Below are 16538 nucleotides of genomic sequence, written 5' to 3' on the forward strand. Positions count from 1 at the left end.
CAGACACTGTGATGTGAAGCTTTTTCTTTTTTACCATTCACAGTGACCCGCAACAAATTTTTGCTAAAAAAAAAATCTGTTTTCGCAAGCTCTGCTGACTCTGATTTCTGCCCACAGCGTGTAACAGGATCCTCTTAAATTCTGATTTTTTCAATGGAAAAACTTTTACAACTCCCAAACATATTCTGTTACAGTAGTTTATTTTTTAAAAAAACTTTTCTCCCATTTTAATTGGGGTGGTTCAATTCCATACAAACAAGCAAACTCCCAAAATAAGAAAAGCAAGGAAGAGGAGAAATATTAATAACTGTGATTCAATATAAACTATGAGTTTTAGTAATTCATTAAAATATTTTTATGTGCTTCTTTTAAAATACATAAATGGGCACAGGTGGTATTTATTTGGTCTTAGATTGGTTGGATAAGGGTTAGCATTCTGAAATTCAGACAAACAAACAACAACTTCATACACAGGATCAAACATGTTGATTCCTACCTTCCCTCCCCCACCTCCCTCGCTTTTCGCATCTGAAAATGGTTAGTACGAAAAGAATAACTAGCTGGTGAGCCTTTCCAAACACCAAAAGACAGGACCCATATATTATATTTGGTTAACGCTCTTGGACAGAAGTTTTCGTATTTTGTTTTTTAAATCGAGTGAAGTGATGTTCTGTTCTAAAGCGTCATTCCCCAAATTTTTGTAAAAGGTTCAGTTTCTGATCATCCCCATTCCCAGAAAAAGCAGCTCAGCACAGCTCATGTAAGTGATGGCCCATCACCTGCAAAAACAAATGTTGCATAATTTACCTCCGAAAACAAAACCTTGAAGAGTCAAAAGATGAGATTCTTGAGTACCTGGAGACAAGCTTTTCTTTCCTTAGGATGGACACTTACAAAGATACCCAAGCCTGGATCTAAACAGGAACATGTCTGTGCCCTTCACAACACACCAGCCTCAAGTCGGGTCCAAGAGGGAAGCGACAATCCAGGAACTGACCTTCTCAAGTCCCAGCCACCAGATCTGCCTGACGCCACAGGAAACAGGAGTGTGTGTGCCCTAGTCGGCACGGTGGGGTAGGGAGGGTGGTATTTGCTATTATAACCCACCAAAACACTTTCCAGAGGGGAGGGAGGAGAAATTAAACTCCTTTTTTTTCTCATGTAAATTGAGGACCCATTCACCCCAATTGGTATTCCACCAATGCCATTTCTAAGATTTCAGTCTTCGATATATTTATTAATAAATAAATCACCCGGCGATTTTCTTTCCAGCACAGTACACCTGTTTTCCATACCTCCTAGGAATCTGTATGCTTGTTGATTCGAGTGAATTAAAAATGGCACCAAGAAAAGGAGCAAAGGCTATTTAACAACGCATTTCCCTGTGTCTCCAATCTGCGCTGTCTCGCACAGAACCTCGTTTCTTGTCACTCTGCTGTTAAGAACAGCAGGCCACAGCCATTCAGGCTGCCCCATCAACTGTGAGTTTTAATTTGAGCCACTTTCACATTTAAAAAAAAAAAAAAAAAACAGAAAAAAAAAACAGAAAAAAAAAAAATCTTACTTTTTCCGCCAACCCATCTTTACCCCGTGTTGCACCACCTAAAGCTTTCAGGCAATGCTCTACTCCGGATCAAGCCAAGCATATCAAGGGTGCCTGCAACACTCACAGGCTAATGAACAATGCACAAAAACAAAAGGAACAGCAAGACTCCTATTATCTGATCTTCCGTAAAACACAAAAACGGCCTTCTCTGGTACAGAGGAAGTGCCAGGAAGCCTGCAGGTGTGAGCCAGTTAAAAGAAAAGGCTTGGGCTAAATAGATTCTTTGACTGTCAGGGATTAGAGTCATGGCACTAGTGGTAACACACATCTTTTCCTTTAATTTACAAAATTTTCTCACGCGTCTGCAAGAGTTCACCCCATCAGGGGCTTTCTGAGGCCATTGAAATGTCTTAAGTTTTAATTAAGTTGGAGTTGTCAGAAGAAAGCTTTTTTGGCACAGAGTCAGGGTCATTAATTACTGCTATCTTTGTTTCTTTCTGTAAAGAGAGCTCTGCTGACTTGTTGGGTTCCTTACCCAGCCTACATTTTCCACCCTGCAGTTCCCATTCACTTCCAAGTGGGACTTGATTAAGCAGTTTACCAATTACTTCCATCAGTGTTAGGTACAAAGCATTTACACAATCTTAAATCTTTTTTAAAAAAAAAAAAAAGCATTTCTCATTAGTGGTTTAGGGAACAGTATTAATAACAAATTCATCTAGCCACTGGATTCTTGCATGGATTTTTGCATTTAAATATAAACATCCTCACATTTTTCACATCATTATCTATTCAAGCCACCTATTCATATTCTCACAGCCTTTGACTCTGCCTTTTAGGCAATGCTAATCAATTTTAAAATTATTTACTTTACCCTATAACACAGAACTCTAGCTGGAAATATCCAATTTTGCCTGCTATCTTTTCAATCAGGCCAATATTTTTATTGTTTCTAGATAAAATCGGCTGCCACTATCACTGATAATATTTTGTAGATGTAAAAGAGCAAAAGTTTTAGATAGCTTGTTAGTATGCTTCATACACCTCTAAAATAATTTTTTAGCTATTTGGACCAAGTATCTAGACCAGTACAAATCCTTTAGAATTGACTGTCTTGTAAAGAATTTTCAAAGTTCTAAAATATTACACAGACCTGAATATGTGTCATATATATCTAATGATGTATGTAAAAGTCAGGAAAATCATATTTCTTTTTTAAAAATCATGAATTTAAATTATGATATTTATGGGAAAGTATACTATTTTGAAATAATTTGAAGTTATCTCCCTTACAGTATATATTTTGCATGTGTCCCTTAGAAATATCATACATAATTTCTTATTCTTCCATTTCACAGAAAAAAACAGCACAAGCAAAATGGTTTATTTAATATTCAGAAGTGAGAATGAAGCTGAATAACTCATTCTCTCAAAAATCAGGAAACATAAAATAGAGTAAATGTGAATCAAGACAGATGTATTTCTGTCAGCCAATACGGCTAGAATTAGTCTTTGAACTTAATAACATCTATTTTTAAATCTGAATGAAATGGATGGAAAAAGATTTACAAACCTGGGCAAATTCAATTACCAGAATCACCCATTTCTTCCTGATGAACATATGATACCACTTCAAAATATTTTTTTCCAGTAATCTCATCGTCACCTGCCATGATTAACAATAACAAACGCGTTACCACCAAATATGTGCCATTTCAGACCCAGGGCCCTGAATGCCATAATAGCACTCATCACTATAATGATAATGACTCATTATTATCTGATGATTCTCAGATGAGAAACTTCTGAGCCCAGAATTTGGACTAGACTCTAGGGTGGGGAAAGCCCAAACAACCAGTGCTTTCATTCATTCGGGTCCAAAAATGGGTCGCTTTGGAAGGGATAGGAAAATTCCTGATTTGACTGAATAGCTGATGCTGTCATGTCTCCCAGATAAAACTGTAATTTTTTTTTTTTTTTTTGCCAGTATACTCTTTTACTTATTAAGCCTGAAATGATGTGCCTGAAAAAGAGGGGTATAATTTTCCTCTAGTCCTCAATAAAAGTTCTAAATGTCATTTCTAATGCATAGCAAAAGATAAAAATTTAAAGTATAGATGAAATAAATTAGATAATCAAATTAGCTACTTAGTTCATTTAAAAAAATCCAAGTTTTCTAAAAAGTAGTGTGGTAATAGTCCTACATAGATTATTTCAAAGCCAAATATTAAAATGAAACTCATCTTCCAGGGTTAAACAGTTACAGAATATGAAGGCTCCATTCTCCCATCCTTTGTTTACATATCTTTTGTATCAACCCAGAGGAGACCAAGAGTTAGAAGACTGTTTTTTCACCTCCAAACCACTTGTAAAAGTGCTAGAATTAAGTAAGCACTTAAGAATTGAGTCAATGTAAACAAAAATATGTATGACATATAAATCATTAAACTCAGAACTCAACCAACTTACTAAATATGATTATAGAAAAAGTATATTATTTACAGATTTAGATAATAATTCTGTGACATTTAACATCATCTAATAACTCTATGAACCAATTTAGCCCACCTCTAGTTTATCTGAATATATCTGACTATAGTATGGATAGAGTATTTCTAAATATGGATCTTTCCTATATTAAACTTTTTCTGGATTGTCTGAGTAAATGTGAAATGGTTATGTGGAGTTTGGAAAGTTAGTGAGATACACTTTTTAACCATTTTTAATTCCACAAACATTCAGTGTGCGCACCACGGCAAGCGTTGCACGAGGTACTGGAGAGCCAAAGGAGGCCCAGTATCCCCTCAGTGAACTCGTGGCCTCAGAGAAACAAAATGAACCCAAAAAACCTGGTGCGGTAAGGTCACTCCCTGGGGAGAAACAGGAGATTCCACAGGAGTAGATGAAAGGTCCCTCTGGCAGGTCCACCCACAGTTAGCCTTGTGGACAGCAGGTGGAAGGGCAGCCCACACGAATAGAACAGCGTGTATCATGCCTACAGGTAACAGAAAGTGTGGCATATCTGATGCACTAGGAAGTGTCCTGAGAGGCACATTTGGACAGAATGTGAAGTACCTTGCATGGCAGGCTGAGACTGGACTCAGAACTGAGTGACTTGGGGAGTCACTGAAAGATGTGAAGTGGGAATGAGATGGGTTTAGTCTTCATGTTTCATAAAGACCACTGTGGCCACAGCAGACTGGACGAGCAGTCTGGCTGTATGGCCCTTAAAACAAAGGCCAACAACAAGTATTGGCATAGCTCTTCACTGTTCCTCCCCTTGGCTCCTGGCTTTTGCCCTAATTCTCTTGATACTTCTCAGTCTCCCTCACCCATTACGTGTTTGTGTCTTCCAGAGTTTAGTATCATATTCAGGTGACTCCCAATTTCTATTTCCGACCCAAGTCTCTCCTCTGGGATCGAAATTCATTTCCTACAAACGCCATCTTGGTATATCCCCTTGGATGTCTCAGGGCAACCAAAACTCAAAAACTACAACACTGAACTGATTCTCCCTTTTTACTTGTCCCCTACTCTTTCCCACACTAACTTCTACTGAGTCCTTTTTTATACACTAGGCACTATTCTAAATGCCTTCTGAACATTCTTTGATTCAATCCCCACAATGTGGCCTACAGAGTAGGTACTAATCTTATCCTCCATTGTAGAGATGCCGAAATCGAGGCATGCAGAAATTAAGCAGTTTGCCCAAAGTCATAGTGTCGATGACAAGAGACAGTAGTCTGAACCCCTGCAGTCTTTACCATGACACCATATTCCTTCCCCAAGCGTTTCCGTTAGTGGCACCTCAAATTAACTCAGAGGTTCATTCCAGAAATCTGGAAGTCACCTTTGATGCTTCTTCTTCCTTACCACCTACCTCTAAATTATCACTCCTTCTTAAATATACCTCTTATTTCTCCATCTGTCAACTTTCCTACCTGTTACCACCTCTCAGGCCATCAACTCTTATTCCTTCTATTCAATTCAGACAATAACCACAAGTGCCTTGAAAAAGCAATCTGATTCTGATTCATGCATTCAACAATTTATAAAACATTTGTTATATGCCGTGCACTATTCTAGGTACTGGAATTGCAGCAGTGAATAAAACAAAGTCCCTGCCCTCACAGAGCCTAAAGTCAAGAAGCAAAAAAGAAATTAAAAAAATAAATACATAAATTCAGGTTTTGATAGGGGCTGTGAAAGAAAATGAAACAGGAAAAAGTAGGCAGAGAAGGTAGGGGTGGTGGAAGAAAACGCTATTTGAGAAGCTAATCTGATAAATTCACGCCCCAAGTTAATACCCTTCAATAGTTTTCCTTTTCTCTTAGGATAAAACCTAAAATCATTAACATGACTCTAAGGTGACCGTATGGCCAGGCCTTTCCAGATCACTTCCAGTTTAACACCAATTGCCCCTTCATTTAAAAAATATTTCAGCTTTGAAGATTAAGTACATGGTCCTCATACCTAAGGGCCCTGCATGATTTGGCTTCAACCCAACTGTAGCTTTGGTTCATTCATCTTCTGCACTTGCTCACTTTACTCCAACTATCCTGATTTCAGATCTTCCAAGTAAGGTTCATTCCAAGGGTAGAGCTTCCAGAATTCCTTCAGCCTTGAATGCTTTCCTTCTCTACTTTGTCTTATCCCCATTCATCCTCTAAGTCACGGTTTTTCAGCTTAAGAGTCTTTTCTTTTTCTTAAGAAACCTGCCCTGTTTCTTCACCTGTTGTACTCTGTATTTTTTCTTTGAAGCATTTATCCCATTGACAATTAAATATTAATATCATTGGTTGATAGGCGTCTGTTTTCTCCACCAGACTAAAGCTTCACGATGGCATGGAATGACTCTTTCAAATTCGTTGTTTGATCTCCAGTACCTGAATAATGCCCAGCACATAGCAATATGCTAAATAATATGGTCAGAAAGAGTAATAGGGAGGCAGAACTAGTGGCAGGCAAGAGAGGAGTACCCGACAGACTGAAGAGTTAATCAGGACAAAATATCTGATAGTACTTCTTGACCGGATGAATATAGTGAGGAGCAGTAGAAAGACGATTAAATATAGCTCCCTGCTTTCTTTCTAGCTATGGCAAGTGAATGGAGGATTCTGCCATGGACAGAGATGGGAGATGCAATATCACGACCAGGATGGAGAAAAGGATGTGCTGTATTTTAGACATCCTACATTTGAGACACCTGTGGGATGTCTAGATAGAGATGATTATTTACAGCAAAATGTATTTGTTTTATAACAGTGATATTTTTAATAGAACCTGTGTCAACTCAGGTCCAAGAAAGCTTTAACAAGACTTGTGAAAAACCTAGAAATTTCCATTTTGCCTGGCAGAAGTGTGATCAAAAATAAATAAATAAGTAAATAAAAGTCATGGTCTTTATTTTGCCTATCCAGCCTCAATTTTGAGGAAGTAAGCTTCAGCTCACAGTGCTGAGATGGCAGCAGGAGCCTGAAATCCCCACCCACAGGTTTCTGATCACAGTTTTGTTTTTGTTTTTGCGGTACGCGGGCCTCTCACTGTTGTGGCCTCTCCCGTTGCGGAGCACAGGCTCCGGTCGTGCAGGCTCAGTGGCCATGGCTCACGGGCCCAGACACTCTGCAGCATATGGGATCTTCCTGGACCGGGGCATGAACCCGTGTCCCCTGCATCGGCAGGCGGACTCTCAACCACTGCGCCACCAGGGAAGCCCTGATCACGGTTTTGATTCCAAAAACGTGTATACTGTTAAGAAGTAGTTAAAAAAAAAAAAAAAATCAGTCATAGAATACCTAATAAGATGATAGGAGAAAATGTGATCAATGTAAAATATTAAACTTTTTTGGTTTATTTGCTGTTATTTAAATAATAATTTTTAAGATTTTTGGCTCCATGCACTGATGTATATGATAATTTGCAAAGAGAATGACATCAAGAGACCCTTTGACTCCAAAAGTAGAGTCAAGTCAAGGTGATTCAATGGAAAGCCTCTCATATAGAGAAAAGTACACAAGGCATACGAGATGATGTCACAAATATAAAAGCAGGTTCATTCTCCATGTTCAAAAGTAAGGATTTTTAGAGAGATCATTCTCATTATCCATCACCCTGGGTTTCCTTGCAATACTTGACATTGCCGGCCACCTTTTCTTTCTTGATATCTCTTCTTTTGACTTCAGTGGAAAGCTCTCTAAGCTCTTATCTTTCTGGTTGTTTCTGTTTTGTCTTTTTTGCTATCTCTTCTTCTTTGTCTTAATATAACATAGATCTTTTTACTGTGCGCTCTCTGTCTTTCAACAGCAAATCTCTCCTATATTATTTCATTTTCTCTCATAGATTAATTTATCTCCTTGATGCAGATCACTCACAACTCAAGATACCTAACAGTGACCTTTCTTCCTAAGCTCACATCACGCCTCTAACAACCCAAAATCTATCTCCACCTTTTCTTCAAATGCTACAATCCACACGTGAGTTCATTATTCTTCCTTTTAAACCTGTTTCTGCTCCTCCTTTGTGTCCTCTACGTTTCTGATTATAATACAAAACAGAAATGTGGGTGTCACCTCAGAAACCTTCCTTTCCCCTGCCTTGGGCATCTAGTAAGTTGTTAAGTGTTTATCTGTTCTAATACAGTCTTCATTCTTAACTTTCTGCTCCCATTGTCCCTACCAAAGCTAGTTACTTCATGGGAACTACTGTCATCATCCCCTAAATAGCTTGACTATACTCACAAGGTGAGCACTTAGCATCATGGCCTGCATTATTACTCTTTATTACCATTAATATTATTCTTATATCATAGTATGCCAATCCTGTAATCAAAATCCATCAATGGCACCCTACTCTAGTGTTTACTGAATTCCCAAATCCTTAACATATCATTCAAAATTTCACATTCCTTTCTTGATTATTCCATTCCTTGCCCTTACATGCAAGAAAAAACGAACTGCTCACTTTTTTTATTAAATACCTCCAACTTACTCCCTTATCTATTTGCCTTTGTTCATAGTCTCCCCCACTTCCTATCCTTTCCACTTTCCTGTGCTTACATATCCAAATTCCACCCATTATTTAAAGCCAAATCCAAATGTCACCTCAACGATACAGCCACTATGGAGTACAGTATGGAGGTTCCTTAGAAAACTAAAAGTAGAGCTACCATATGATCCAGCAATCTCACTCCTGGACATATATCCAGAGATAACCATAATTTGAAAAGATACATGTACCCCAATGTTCATAGCAGCACTATTTACAATAGCAAGACATGGAAGCAACCTAAGTGTCCATCGACAGATGAATGGATAAACAAGATGTGGTATATATATATATATATATATATATATATATATATATATACACACACACACATACACAATGGGATATTACTCAGCCATTAAAAAATAAGAAATGATGCCATCTGCAGCAACGTGGATGGACCTAGAGATTATCATACTAAGTGAAGTAAGTCAGACAAAGAAAAATATCATATGATATGCCTTATATGCAGAATCTAAAAAGAGGATATAGATGAACTTATTTAAAAACCAGAAATAGACTCACAGATATAGAAAACAAACTTATGGTTACCAAAGTGGAGGGGAGAATGATAAATTAGGAGTTTGGGATTAAAATATACACACTACTACATATAAAATAGATAACCAACAAGGACCTACTTGTATAGCACAGAGAACTATACTCAATATCTTGTAATAACCTTTATAGGTTATTGGAAGAGAATGTAAAAAAATAATATATACATATATATATATATATATATATATATATATATATATATATATGTATAACTGATTCACTTTACTGTATACCTGAAACTAACACAACATTGTAAATCAACTATATTTCGGTAAAAATTAAATAAACAAAAACAAATGTCACCTCAACAAAAAAGACTTTCTCAAGCACTACAACCAGAAATATCCTTGTCTCCCTTTAAACCAAACATTATTTTATCTGAATCCCTCATGGTGTTTAACATATGTTCTCTTTCATTGCACTTACTTACACACATGCCTTATTTACTCCAACTATGTGTTCACTATAGGCTGTCCAATCCTTCTCTACAAAATGGATTCAATAACGAACCACGTGCTTCCATTTAGAAAAGCAGTTCTCTTTTAATAGCAATATTGTATTTTGGAAGAACAAAGTTTTACAGAAAGCGCAAAGTTCAATTTTTGCTCTACCTCTTAATAGCTATTTGTCTTTTAGAAGTTAATCCCTTGAAAGCTCAATTTCTTTTGTAAAGTATAGCTAATGCTATCTGTCTCACATATACTTATTTATTTATTTTTGGCTGAGTTGGGTCTTTGTTGCTGCACGCGGGCTTTCTCTAGTTGCGGCAAGCAGGGTCTACTCTTCGTTGCGGTGCGCGGGCTTCTCACTGCGGTGGCTTCTCTTGTTGCGGAGCATGGGCTCTAGGTGCGTGGGCTTCAGTAGTTGCGGCACGTGGGCTTAGCTGCTCCATGGCATGTGGGATCGTCCAGGACCAGGGCTCGAACCCATGTCCCCTGCATTGGCAGGCGGATTCTTACCCACTGCACCACCAGGGAAGCCCTGTCTCACATATTTTTAATAAGATTGTCAGACAATAACACACAGACCGCTGTGTGCAGGTATCTGATAGATGCTGTCTCTCTTTCTCTCCCCATTCTATTTGCGGTAGGTCTCTAAGAAGGCTTATGTACCCACGAACGCTGATTTTACTGAGCAGCATTCAAAGACGTGCTGGGAGGACAAGAGCACGTGAGATCTGGGGATGAAGAAGGCCAGCCGGCCAGGAGAACCCAAGTCATGTTTCCTAGTCATTAGGGCAAAACTGAAGAAAACACAAAGGTTTACCTAAAGAATTTGTCCCAACCCAGAAATATCAACATAATGTTAACATAAGAGTTAAGAAAATGGAAGGAATTGGAACTAAAGTACACTGACTAAATATAAGGGGATGTAATAAGATGCTTTTACGTTACTTCATTTAATCTCCATTTTACTGATAAGGAAACTGAGCTCCTGTGAAATGAAGACACCTCTGTCACCTATCTGGTAATAAAACTGAGCTGCAAGCTTAGGACACGCTGATTCCTATGCCTGTGTCATATTTATTGCATCATGTTGAGACAGATAGACAGACAGACAGACACACACATGCACACACACACACACACACACACACACAGACACTCCTTTATGAGAGAGACAGAGACAGAGAATGAAACAAGGGAACTCTGATTCTCTGAAGAGTCTGTCTTTCAGCTGGGTTTTGACTGGGAGTAACTGAATATTAGAAAGGGAAAGAAAACTATATTAATAGAAAAGCTAGCATGGGTCCCAAGCTATGCTGGACCAGCAGAACGCTGCAGACTCATTCTTGAGAAAGGAAAAGTTCCATTTTCTTGAGATAATAAATTATTCCTTTCACTAATAATTGAAAAGCAGTAAAAACACCTTTTTGTACATTCTAAAAGAACTTTTAAAGAATTATTATAAAATGTTTCAATAAATCAATATTCAGATAAATTGCTCTCAAAATATTCTGCTGAGCATTATTTTACCAGCTAACCTCCATTCTGAACCAAAAAGAGAAAAGGGGAAAATAACTAGAAAATTTGCTATTCTGATCTTAAATCCATAGATCCTTGTAAGGCCTACAAATCCCATGAGATATTCATTTTTGATAATCAATAATACAGGATTCAATATTTTCCAGAGCCCCTGGACACAGAAATAATAGTGTTTTTACTTTTCAAGCAATAACTAAAATTGGATATTTCCTCAAAGAAAGGTTATTCATATACTTAAGTTACGTGTGCTTCTATGTTATGCTATACATCACTTTAAATATACAAGTTACAGTAACTTTTGAATAATTTGTTAAGTCATAAGACGGCCACACAAAATGTTGATTTGATTAAGCTCTCAGCAACCTCCCACCACCAAATCACATTAAAATTGGGAGAAAAGAAACACAAAAATATTTGCTAGAACCAGAATTAAGACATTAAGATGCTTCTTAATAAAAATCCCAATTACTTGAATAAAACTTTTGACATCAACTGGCCTACATGACCAATTTTCAACCTGTCCTTTTTAACACTTGCTCCACAAGATTTCTAGAAAATACGGCAGTACTATTATCATGTAATTAATCATTTTTCAAAGTTCCACCCTATTTGTGTCTAATACTTTTAACACTTTTTATGTTCTAGCCATTTCTTCTATCACTGAGGGATATAAGACACATTAGAAAGCTTTCCCTGATTTCTCTTAGCTCTTTAACTGTGGTCATGCCATATATGTGTTATGATATAGCTGAAAGCATGGATTTTTGAAGTGGGATAGATTGAAATTTGGATGCTGCTTCTTTAATTAATAGAAGTATGATCTTAAGTAAATTATTTAACCACTAAGCCTCATTTTTCTCTTCTTTTTATTAAGAGCTATAATAACTGCTGCATGGGCTGATTTTGAAGATTAAATAAAATAACAGGTATGCGGTACCTAATAGTACTGTGCTTGGCAATGCAGCAGATAGGGAATAATCTGTTCTATTGCCCTTTTTGTGGCAGTCTATATTCTGGCATTTAAATTCCTTTTATCCTCATGGATATTCAGTAATGATATAGGAACACTGATATCATGCTACATAACAAGCTGTCATCCAGTTTGGGTCCCATGTCACTTAGAGGTGATATCTGCTGGGATTATGGTTGTTTATTAGAGAAGAAAAGTTCATTTCATTCAAGATATATCAACATACACTTATAAAATATTAATATTTGAGTAAAACTACCTTTAAATATTTATTACCCAAATTACCAAAAAAGGGGCATACACCAAACTATGCTCTGAAATTGATTCTTTTTAAGAATTTTGGCACATCTACAATTTTATATACTCAAGAAGTCTTCATACAGACAGATGTGTGGTTTAGTTAACATTTATAATGATTTTTTAAATTGCAGTTTCTGGGACAACTTTGTACAAGGATTTATTATTGTATTTAAGTAGTGTCTTAAGGTATAATTTTTATGGTCTATTAAGCATAACTATCAAGTACCTTAAACACAACTAAATGAGGTGGAATTACTGTTAACTTGTATTTTAGGTTACCAAGTGCCCAGGCAATTCCAACCTACTGTATCCGGAATGGTATTTTATGACAGCTCGTGACTTTCTACGTTGAGCTTCCTTGACTTAAAATTTTTATGAGATTGAAAACTGGCCTCTGAGATGGTGACTAAAAGTTGGGTCATTAGCCTTCACCTTTTAAGAAATAATGTCTCAGCAGGTTGTATTTGAACCACTTGAGCTCCAGGAGGTGTTAACAGAGTTGTTAATTAACCTAGGTCTGGAACCTATTGTGAAGAATTCCAGAAAGCTGGAACAATAGTGAGGTACTGCTTAACCCACAGCAGGGAAGAAATGACTTTTGCTTCCAATAACATAGTCAAAAAATTTAATAATATGGATATTAGGTTAAAAAAAGAATGGCAACCTGAAACTAATGGTCAGAAATAGAGGCAAACTGACATTGCCTCCGAAAGGACCAGCTGGAGTGGGAATGGACAGAGCTGGACATTCAGAGATTCCGTCTTTTTGGAACAATCTCCATCTCTACATATGAATATGAATGGGCAGTAAAAGAAACAGCAAAATGGCATCTCTTCTATATTCAAGCCTTTGACCAGCTCAAGTCTTTGCTTAAATCATCCAAGATTTCAAAAATCCACAAGGATAGAGATTTCATGGCTTTCCGTGGTAAGCTTGTTCTAATGCTTAATTATCCACTTACAGCTGAGATCTCAAGGTGAAAATAATCTCTACTTAATTTCACAGTAAACCCAGTTGGTCTATAGAACTAGAGAACTGGCTAGCATAAACAAATAAACAAACAAAAAAATTTCTCCATTTCTTGGACTAAAGTTACTAAATACTCCTTAGTCATCCCCTTTCCAGATTAGTATCAGTGATATTGACAATTTCCTTTGAGAAATTGTGTAAAGTGTTTTAATGAGCTTTGTCCCTTTTACATTTCTCTATATAGCTTTTTTAAAAAATATGTAATCCTAAACTCTGTATATAAGATCTGACCAATACAATGAGAGAACCCCTATTGCACTCTCAATGCCCCAATACTCCCTTCATTTTGTTAATGTTGTTGAGATCAACCGTATAATTAAAGAAACAAATGATGATGATTACAAACATACGAATATAAAGTTTAGGTGCTACAATAAAACATGTAAAAATTAATGTGACCCATATGCTAAGATGGATCTTTAAATGATAAATCATCCTTATTAACACTTTTAAACCAGAAAGTTTATAACATGCATGATTGTTACTCTTATCATTTGTACTTGGACATACCTTTTAAGCAGTTTGTATAAGTGCTTATAGTCTGTATTTCTTAGATAGAACCAAAGTAAATTTTGATTTTTCTCTTTTTCATTTCCTCAATAACAATCAACTATGATATTTATGAGTTTCTCCTGGAAACACGTTTATTTACAACCATTATTGTATGTACCAATAAATCACGTTCTTGATTTTATTCATCAAATGTTAATGGTTCTGCAGACACCCACCTCTCCCATCCAAGGTTCTCACTGCTGAAGGGTCTCAGGCACCAGAAACTCTGAACCATAGGTTGGAAATTGCCTATTCATGGGGGGTGGGACTAGACAGAGCGGAGCGGCAGAAGGACCTCCACATTAAAGGTAGGAAAACCTAGGTCCTGATAAGAGAAGAAGGCACAGAAGAAAGAGGAAATAATGAGAATGGCTGCCCATCCTCAACATCTAGGTGCAGGGAACAAAAACCATGAGAAAAATAAGGTTTAATAAAGATGAGAGATAGAAAGAAGAGTCATAAGAAACCCTTTGATCCAGCACATCTTAAGCAGAAAAGTTTCAAGGACAGATCTTGTGTGATATTATTTCCAGAGAAAGAATAATATCCCTTTGAGGAAGTTGGGATTAACATATACACACTACTATACATAAAATAAATAACCAACAGGGACCTGCTATATAGCACTGGGAACTATACTGAATGTTCTGTAATAATCTATGAGGGAAAAATAATCTAAAAAAGTATATATATATATATATAACTGAATCACTTTGCTGTATACCTGAAACTAAACACAACATTGTAAATAAACTATACTGCAATTAAAAATATATTAAAATAAACAAAGAATAATATCCCTTTGCCCTTCAAACATCTCTTCCCTCATGTTCATTATTACATAGACCTTATTTGGAAGTGGTAATTGCTTTAATTCTGTTGAAGAAGTAGAAGGCTTAAAACTGCCTCTATTTCAGGGCTTCCCTGGTGGCGCAGTGGTTGGGAGTCCGCTTGCCGATGCAGGGGACAAGGGTTTGTGTCCCGGTCCGGGAAGATACCACATACCGTGGAGCGGCTGGGCCTGTGAGCCATGGACAATGAGCCTGCACCTCCAGAGCCTGTGCTCTGCAACAGGAGAGGCCACAACAGTGAGAGGCCCGCGTACCACAAAAAAAAACAAAAAAAAACAAACAAAAAAAACTGCCTCTATTTGAGAGAATCAATACTCTAATGAAAATGTGTGTTTAGACATAGTATAAAAGATGACTACAAAGTGGCATCATCTTGGAGGAAGACTCTAGACTTCTTGGAAAAGATAACAAAAAGATGAGGCCAGGGGTGGTAAATGTAAATTGATTCTGTCTATATTTATTTGAACCTCCACAAATAAATAGTGTAAGAATTGATGAATCAAAATTTGTGATTATAGCATCCCTGAGAAAAATGAATACACCTGGTTTCATCATGTTTCAGACTTGCTGGCTTGCACCTGATAAACTCCTGTTAACACATTCTAGTATTATGCATATTTGAAAGACTGTGAACAAAAACAACCTAATGCTTAGAACTTACAAAATATTGTTTACATATTATCCCATTTGATGTTCACAAAAAAGTCAATAGGAAAGTCAAGGAAGACATTAATTTATTTTTATAAATCTGATTTTCTGACTTTTACTATTACATATATTCCTAATATTCCTAGTATCCTCAATTGTATTCTTCAATATTTGTTTTGTCAACTAGAAGTTCCTATGTCTAATGCAGACATAATTACTGTCCTCTAGGTAAATCTGCTTCTTTTCTCCTGACTTCATACTTCCTATAATCTCCAGGAGGCTATCTCTATAAATACTAAGAATGTAATTGGGTGTTCTGGACCAGAAACTAGTCATACTTTCTTTGTAGCACTAGTGGGATGGTGTCTTACTCATTCACGATGGTATCTATTAAAACAAAGTACTCTTGTAAAGCATCTCAATGTGTTTTCATTGAACTACTGGCTGTCCTCCAGAGGGGTAGGCCCACTCCAAGAAAGCATTCTAAAAATCTTGATTTTATTTGTAAGTAATTTTTCTTCAAATGACCTTTCAATTTTAGAGTATTCTACCCAGTCATATTAGTACGAAATAGCCCAAACAAGACAACCCACTGCAAATATTCCCAAGTGATCTATTGTAACATGTTTCCCTCAGCATCATTCTGTGTGTGGAGTCAGAGATGGCTCTAAAACTCAGGCCAGAAAACTGTCAAAAAGGAGACATTTGCTTCTGAGTCTCATTTAAAACTCAACAGGCTTTATCTGTGAAACATTCCAAAGTTCAAGAATCAAATGATATTTTCAGTCCGAATACTAAAGCACTTTTGCTTATATTTTAAAACACACGTATTGTTGAAAAGAGTAGTTTTCACCTCTTCAGATTCAAGATTCTCTTTTTATAATGTCCCCTTTACTATACTGAAATAAAATCACATATAATGTTATCTATCTACACACAGAAATTAAACAACTCAATATAATGACCTACATGTATACAGACAGAGAGAACAAAAGGAATGTAAAATAAAACAATACATATTTCACTTTGGAGAGGCTGAGGCATGGCCACAT

At 36.8% G+C, this 16538-nt stretch overlaps 1 protein-coding gene across 5 annotated transcripts in view; it reads right to left on the minus strand.

Moving 5' to 3' along the window:
• Window positions 1-16538, minus strand: part of ZFHX4 (zinc finger homeobox 4) — a 180380-nt gene that overhangs the window by 86527 nt on the left and 77315 nt on the right. The window lies entirely within an intron of this gene.

This window comes from Stenella coeruleoalba, assembly GCF_951394435.1.
Source record: "Stenella coeruleoalba genome assembly, chromosome: 17".
NCBI classification, from domain to species: Eukaryota; Metazoa; Chordata; class Mammalia; order Artiodactyla; family Delphinidae; genus Stenella; species Stenella coeruleoalba.